At 38.2% G+C, this 8,960-nt stretch overlaps 1 pseudogene; it reads left to right on the plus strand.

The window, feature by feature from the left end:
• Window positions 1-821: 821 nt before the first annotated feature.
• Window positions 822-6,587, plus strand: LOC102819003 (annotated as a pseudogene).
• The last annotated feature ends 2,373 nt before the right edge of the window (window positions 6,588-8,960 follow it).

Below are 8,960 nucleotides of genomic sequence, written 5' to 3' on the forward strand. Positions count from 1 at the left end.
ACTTAACAACCACAACACAACACCATACTTAATCACACTAATCTCCTTTTCCAATTTATGGGAGATTCCCAAGGGTGTGGAATACCACACCTAGTGGACTTCTAGTTTATGGTCTAGCCTCATAAACTGTAAAGGATTCAGTTTCTTGTTGTTAAATTCATCACTTATAGTATTTCTGTTATAGCAGCACTAGATAACTTTGACAACAATGAGGCTGAGAGGCTTGTTCTACTATCTAATTTATCCATCTGCTGGCTTTGTTTCTGCTTCTGTTTTGTTTTTTAAGTATTTTTCATCTCTTAACTTAGGCACTAAATTTTAGAATTCTTTTAAGATCCAATACAGAATGACACATTAACTACTACATAGGAGGTAGATCAGAAGTACAGTTGGTGCCTGTCTACTAACCCAAAGGTAGGGAATTCGAACATATCCAGTGGCATTCCAGAATAAAATTTGGTGATCTGCTCCATAAAGACTGTTGTTGGATACCATCAAGTAGCTTTTGACTCATAGTGATCCCATGTGCCCTGTGTGGTAATCTAGGCTGTAATAGTTACAGGAATAGAATCCAAAAATCACTGGAGTGGCTGTTTGGGTTAAGAATGCCAAAATTGTGAATAATATTTCAGCACTTAACCACTGTACCAACAAGGCTCAAGAAAAACCTATGTAGCATCTCTACTCCATAATACACTGGGTTGCCATGACTCAGAATTGATTCCACTGCAATGGATTTAAGAGGTAGAAGGCACTGATAAATTGTAGTAAACTTACACTTTGTATATGATTTAATCCATCTCTCAAGTGATTTAAAAACAATGCACTTGTTCCTTCATATCTACCACATGCAGCAAAATGCAGCAGGTAAACTTATTACCATTTTATAGACAAAATTAATATAAATCAAATAATAATTTCTAATCCTGTAAATGGAGTCATGTGGGGCACTATGGGATAATGCGCCAGACTGCAAAGCTGTTTGAACAGCAAAGCTCACCAGCTGCTCCTTGGAAACACTATACAGTGTCGATATGGGTCAGAATCAACTCTGCTGCACTTAGCAACAACAACAACAACAACAATCCTGTAAATAATACATTTCTTTAAATGTGATGTTACAAAATTTGGAAAATTCGAAAATATGGAAAACTGATAGTAAGCTTATGGATTGGCAGAATTATAAATTATGTTAAGCAGAGAATAGTTTGATTCCTCCCACTACAGTCCATACTTTGGAAACTTTATGATTACTTTAACTATTTTTAAGTGTTTAAAATAGCCAAAGTGGTCAACAACAAGATTGGCATAGAAAAGGAGAGATAATATTTATCATTGGTGATAAACAGAGGGAAAGTTGAAAACAAATTGTTATTGCCATTATTAGTTGTTACTGCCACATCTCATCTGTCAGTTTGTCATACTGTGGTGGTTTGTGAGTTACTGTGATTCTGGAAGCCATGCCACAGGTATTATAAATAACAGCAGGGTCACCCATGGTCAACAAGTTTCAGCTGAGCTTCCAGACAAATACAGACTAGGGAGAAGGAGAGAAAGACTGCTTCCAAATGTTTTATCACTGAAAACCTTATGAATAGCAGTGAAACACTATCAGTAACAGAAAATTGCAACATGATCAAAAGCACCAGAATATTGTCAGATATAGTGCCAGAAAATGAGCCCCTCAGTTTGGAAGGTACTCAAGAGATGACTAGGGAAGAGCTGCCTCTTCAAAGTAGAGTTGACTGTGATGATGCAAATGGAGTAAAACATTTGGGACCTTCATTTGCTGATGGGGCACAATTCAAAATGAAGATAAGCAGCTATAAACCTCCATTAACATGCAATGCATAAAGTATAAATCTAGGAAAACTGGAAACTGTCAAAAATGAAATGGAATGCATAAACATCAATAACCTAGGTATTAGTGAGCTAAAATAGACTGGTATTGATGACTTTTATTCTGATAATCACATGGTGTACTATGCCAGCAATAACAAATTGAAGAGGAATGGTGTCGCATTTATCATCAAAAAGAGCATATGAAGATCTGTCTTGAAATGCAATGCTGTCTGTGATAGGATAATATCAATATACCTACAAATAAAACAAGTTAATACCACTAGTATTCAATTTTACATAACAATCACTAGCCAGTGATGATGAAATTGATTAATTCTACCAAATTCTTCAGTCTTAAATTGCAAACACTATGCAATCAAGAGGCATTGAAAGTACTAGAGATTGGAATGCAAAGGCTTGAAACAAAGAGGAATGATCAGTAGTTGGAAAATATGGCCTTAGTGATCAAAACGATTCTGGAGAGCACATGATAGAATTTTGCAAGGCAAAAGACTTCTTCATTGCAATTATCTTTCTAAAACAACATGAAATACAACTATTCACATAGATCTCCAGATGGAATACACAGAAATCAAATTGACTGCATCTGTAGAAAGAGATGGTGGGAAATCTCCATATCATCAATGAAAACAAGGCCTAGGACAGGCAGTGACCATCTACCAATAGCTGAAACTGAAGAAAATTGAAGCAGGTGCACAGAAGACAAAATATGACCTTGAACATATCCCACATGAATTTAGAGATCTTCTGAAGAACAGATTGGATTCATTAGATGCTAAAGACAGAATACCAGAAGAGTTGTGTGATGACATCAAGAACATCATACAGGAAGAAGAAGAAGAAAAAAACAGATCATTAAGAAGACAAGAAAGAAAGAAAAGACCAAATGAATGTCAGAAGAGACTCTGAAACTTGCTCTCCAATATAGAGACGTTAATGCAAATGGACAAAATGAGGAGATAAGAGAGATCAATAGAAACTTTCAAATGGCAGTTCAATAAGAAAAATTCAAATATTATTATGAAATGTGCAAAGACCTGGAGTTAGAAAACCAAAACACTCAGAGCATTTCTCAAATTTTTGGAACTGTACTAAAAATTCAAGTCTCAACTGCAATACTGAAGGTTTAGATGGTCAAAATATTGAATGATGCAGAAAGTATCAAAAGAAGATGGGAAAAATACATAGAGTCACTGTACCAAAAAGAAATGGTTAATGTTCAAACATTTCAAGACGTTACATATGATCAATAGCCAATGATATTAAAAGAAGAAGTCCAAGGTGCATTGAAGGCATTGACAAAGAACAAGGCACCAGGAATAGATGGAATGAAAATTGAAATCTTTCAACAGATTGATGAAGCACTGGTGGCACTCACTTCTGTAAGTCAAGAAATTTGGAAGACAGGTATCTGGCCAACTCATTGAAAGAGAGCCATATTTATTCCCATTCCAAAGGGAGGTGACCCAACAGAATGTGGAAATCATCAGACAATATCATGCAAGTAAAATTTTTCTGAAGATAATACAAAAATATCTGCAACCATACATTGACAGAGAACTTCCAGAGGTTCAAGCCAGATTCAGAAGAGGTAATGGAACATGGAATGTCATTGCTGACATCCGATGGATCTTGGCTGAAAGCAGAAAATGCCAGAAAGATGTTCACCTGTGCTTTATTGACTACCCAAAAGCTTTTGATTATGTGGATCATGACAAGCTGTAGACAACATTGCAGAGAATGAGTATTCTGGAATACTTACTTGTGCTCATGAGGAACCTGTACATAGTCCAAGAGGCAGTTGTTCAAACAGAACAAGGGAATGCCAAATGGTTTAAAATTAGAAAAGGTATATGCCAGTGTTGTAATATTTCACCATATTTATTCAATCTGTATGCTGAGCAAATAATCTGAGGAGCTGGATTATATGAAGAAAAAACATGGCATCAGGATTGGAGGAAGACTCATTAACAACCTGCAATATTCAGATGACATAAGCTTGCTTACTTAAAATGAAGAGGACTTAAAATGCTAACTGATGAAAATCAAAATCCATAGCCTTAGGTATGGGTTGCACCTCAGTATAAAGAAAACAAAAATCCTCACCACTAGACCAATAAATAACATCCATATAAATGGAGGAAAGATTGAGTTATCAAATACTTCATATTGCTTGGATCAACCATCAACACTCATGGAAGAAGCAGTTAAGAAATCAAACGATGTACTATAAGCAAATGTGCTGCACAAGACCTCTTTAAAGTCTTTGAAGAGCGAAGACATCAGCTAGAGGACTAAGGTGCGCCTGACCCAAACCATGGTATTTTCAGTAACATCATATGCCTATGAGTGTTGGACATTGAATAAACATGACCATAGAAGAATCGATGCATTTAACTTATAGCGTTTAATATAGATAATATTAAAAGTACTATGGACTTCCAAAAGAGCAAGCCAATCTGTTTTGGAAGAAATACAGCCAGAATACTCATTAGAAGCTAGGATGGCCAGACTTCATCTCACATACTTCAGACATATTATCAGGAGGGACCAGTCCCTGAAGAAGGATATCATGTTTGATAAAGTAGAGTGTTGGAGAAAGAGAGGAAGACCCCCAACGAGATGGATTGGCACAGTTACAACAGCAATTAACTCAAACATAGCAATGATTGTTAGGTTGGGGCAGGACTACTCAGTGTTTCATTCCGTTGTGCTATGTATGAGTCAGTACCAACTCAAAGACACTTAACAAGTTGTTACTTAGTCCAACTCTAATTTATGGCAATCCCATGTGGACAGAGTAAAATTGAACCTATGACCTTTTAGATGCAGTTCATCAGGTCTTATTTCCAAAGCTACACTTGGTGGATTTGGATTTCCAAACTTTTGGTTACTAGTCCAGTGCTTAACCACTTGTGCCACCCAGGAGCTCATTGAAAACAATTAGTATAAGATAAAAACAAAAAGATTGTGATTCAGTGGTAGAAATATCACCTTCTATGTGCCCAATGCACCTTATCCACAGGCAATGTCTATCATGGTGGAGGCTTGGGAGTTGCTGTGAAAAGGTTTCAGTAGAACTTCCAGACTAAGAGAGACTAGGAAGAAAGGCATGGCAATTGCCTTCTGAAAATCACCATATGGAAAGACAACAAACAGTTCAATGCATAAACAATTATATCGGTAGCACAAAACCCAGCAGCGTTTCACTCCATTGTGGATGAGGTTGCAATGATTCCAAGGTTGATTTGGTACATGATAGTGCGTTGGACTGCAAGGTGGTTTTGCACTGCAAGTCTGGAGTTTAAGCTCACCAACCACTTCTTGGAAACCCTGTACAGAGTCACTATGAGTTGGAACCAACTCCTCAGTACTTAGCAACAACAACCAAAATGACAGAACAAGGTACTTAAAGTATTACTGGCACATCTCTCTGGACATAATCTAAAGACTATAAGGAGACTCTCATTCCAGCTGGGACTGGGAAGAGGCATTGCTCACAGGTCTCAAGAGCTGCCTGCCTCCTCCCTCAGCTAGCAGTGAGCTCCTCCATCCCGGTACAGTGTGCTCCTCCATCTGGGCCATGGATGGCTAATGAGAATGGCAACAAAAAATTTAAAGGAGATAGACTTCCCTCTTCACCTTCCATGTTCTCCATCTTCACAAAATTTCAAATAATGTCACTGAAGCAAATGTCATATCATTAGATCTGCCATTTGGCAAAGTATTGAGTCTTTTGATATTGAAAAGAAAATGCCAGACTTTCTTAGAAATGGCTTATAAGGAAGTTCCTGTTATGATGTTGACGTATTACACTTCTCTTACTTCTAACCTCTGAAACCAACCTGTTTATATTCAGCATTCCAGTCACAGTGAATTTAAGACTGACAATCAACCTAATCAAGCTAGAGCCCAAACTGCATTGCAGGCCATTGGTGCTGCCCAATAGGGAATCCTGGCCCTTTCTGGAAGTCCTACCAAGGAAGGCATGGTCCTACCTGGGCAAAGCCGTGTGCTCAAAATAATTATTGAAACCTCTTTTACCCTGTTACTCTGGAAGTTCTTCATCAAATATTTTCAAAATTTGGTATGGTTTTGAAGATTATCACATTTACCAAGAATAATCAATTTCAAGCTTTGTTTCAGTATGCTGACCCAATGAATGCACATTATGTCAGAATGCCTCTGTAAGGCCAGAATATCTATAATGCATGCTGCAATCTGTGTATGGACTTCTCCAAGCTCACCAGCCTTAATGTGACATATAGTAATGACAAAAGCAGAGACTTTACTTGCTTAGACCTTTCTACTGCTGATGACCAGCCATCCCTTGAACCAACTATGGCTGCTGCTTTTGGTGCACCAGATACAATTTCCTCACCCTGTTCAGGGACTGCTGGATTTGGCCCAGTATTTTCTCAAACTACAAGTCTTGCAGTTCCAGCTGTTCCTGGAGTTCTTGATCCTCTTCTGCTGTAACTGGAAAGATGGTCATTCCTGGTATTGGTGGCATACCAGAAAATTCTGTTCTGCTTGTCACCAATCCTGATCTGATCATACCACATGGATTTTTTATCCTATTTGGAGTGTGCGGTGATGTACATTGAGTGAATATTATGTTTAGTAAGAAAGAAAATGTCATAGTTCAGATTGCAGATGCAAATCAAACTGATAGGGGGAATAACCTAGCTGGGAACGAGAAAAGCTACAAACTGTGTGTCTAGTACATTTTGGCAGTCGTGAACAGCAAGTTGAGAATTCATCTTAGTTCCTGCAGTCTTGGAGTTTATATGTGCTTTTGACTTTCTAACAGAGAAAGTGCCTCTCTTAGAGAAAGGAGAATAAAAATAATCCAGAATGTTACATCTCTGTTAGCTCTTCCTTGAGGGGCTTAGAGATCCTGCAGGAAGTTTCTCATTTGAGAATCTATTGTAATTTTCCTAAAGCAGGGCTACACAGGGCACTGAACTGCCTTCTAGAATTTTCTCCAACTAAAGAATGACTGCTAGTTGGCATCCCACATGCTTAGACCCAATTCCAGTGCATGAGCCTTAGGTCTCAGGGCCAAAACCATAGCAACAGATAAAGAAGGGGGTAAAGAAGGCAGAATCTGAAATAAGCTGAACACTGGAGGCACTGCCCAAGAACTCCAGTTCTAGCTGACTCCGTTGAACTCCAAGTCCTAGGGTTAAACTTCCAACTTTCCTCCCCACTCTGATGATCAAACTAAAGGTATGGTGCTGAGGCCTCAGCTGATCCATATAGTCTTTGGCTCCTTAAGGAGGTAATTGAAAAGTAGCAAAAGAAGTCATTTGCTACTAAGTCTCAAAGAGCCACAGTGGCAATTCTCTCTTTTTATAAATTTTGCTGGAAGTTGTGACAAAGAGAAGGGGCATTATATTAAGAGAACTATCTTAGTTCCCTAGTGGTATTATAACAGAGTTCTGATGTGGCACTGCAGGATAATGCACTGGACTGCAAGGTCAGTTTGAAACGCTAGGTTGATGGTTAAACCCACCAGCTGCTCCTTGGAAACCCTATACAGAATTTCTATGAGGTAGACTCTAAGGCACTTACCAACAACAATTATAACAGAAACACCATAAATGGGTGACTTCAAAGAGCAAAAATGTATTTTTGCATAAGTCCAACCCAAACTCACTGCCATTGAGTAGAATCTGATTCATTAAGACCCTATATGGCCAGAGTAAAACTGGTTCTTAAGGTCCTAAGACTGTAAATCTTTATAAAAGCAGACTGCCTCATCTTTCTCCCTTGAGCAACTGGTGTGTTTAAACCACTAACCCTGTGGTTAGCACTCTAAAGCTTAACCCACTGGAGGACCAGGACTTCTTAAATTAAAAAACAGGATATTTATTTCTGTATACATTTTTTATATGTGGAGCCTGTTGCTAACTGAAGACTAAAGGCCAACAATTTGAACCAGCACTCTCTAAAAGAAAAGACCTGGAGAGCTGCTCCTGTATAGATTATAGGCTAGGAAACACGATGGGACAGTTTACTCCATCTTAAAGGGTTACTATGAGTCAGAATCATTCCAACAAGACACAACAACAACCACAACAATATACAGATGTGGTGTAACACTGTAGAATAAGCACTGGACTACTAACTACAAGGTTGGTGATTCAAACCCACCAACCGATCCTTAGAAACATACAGAGCACTTATGAGTTGCAAATGACTCAATGACACTTAACAACAATAATATAGAGATATTGATAAGGGAAGCCCTAATGGTGCAACAGTGAAGTGCTCAGCCGTTAACCAGAAGATTGGTGGTTCAAACGGATGGAGCAGCTCTGCAGGAGAAAGATCTGGTGATCTGCTCCCATAAACATTATAGCCTATAAAACTGTATGTGCAGTCCTAGTCTATCACACAGGATTCAAAAATGAAATGGAACACACAAACATCGATATCTTAGGCATTAGTAGGCTGAAATGCACTGGTATTGGCCATTTTGAATCTGACAACCACAGGTTTACTATGTTGGGAATAACAAATTGAAGAGGAATAGTACTGCATTCATTGTGAAAAAGAACATATCACGAGCAGTCATGAGGTACAACTATGTCTGTGATAGGATAATATCCATTCGCCTACAGAAAAGACCAGTTAATACCACTATTATTCAAATTTGTACACCAACCACTAAAGCCAGTGAGGATGAAATAGAACAATTCTACCAACTTCATCAATCTGAAATTGATAAAAAATGCAATCAGATGTATTGGCCATTACTGGTGATTGGAATGTAAAGGTTGGGAGCAAAGAGAAAGGATCAGAAGTTGGAAAATATGACCTTGATGATACAAATGATGCTGGAGCACTCATGATAGAATTGCAAAATCAATGATTTGTTCATTTCAAATACCTTCTTTAGACAGCATAAGAGACAACTATACACATGGACCTCACCAATGGAATACATAGAAATCAAATTGACTACATCTGTGGAAAGAGACGATGGAAAAGTCCATATCATCAGTCAAAACAAGGCAGGGGCAGATTGTGGAACAGACCATCAATTGCTCATATGCAAATTCAAACTGAAGCTGAAGAAAATTAAAACT

This window comes from Chrysochloris asiatica, unplaced genomic scaffold (assembly GCF_000296735.1).
Source record: "Chrysochloris asiatica unplaced genomic scaffold, ChrAsi1.0 scaffold00049, whole genome shotgun sequence".
Classification (NCBI taxonomy): Eukaryota; Metazoa; Chordata; class Mammalia; order Afrosoricida; family Chrysochloridae; genus Chrysochloris; species Chrysochloris asiatica.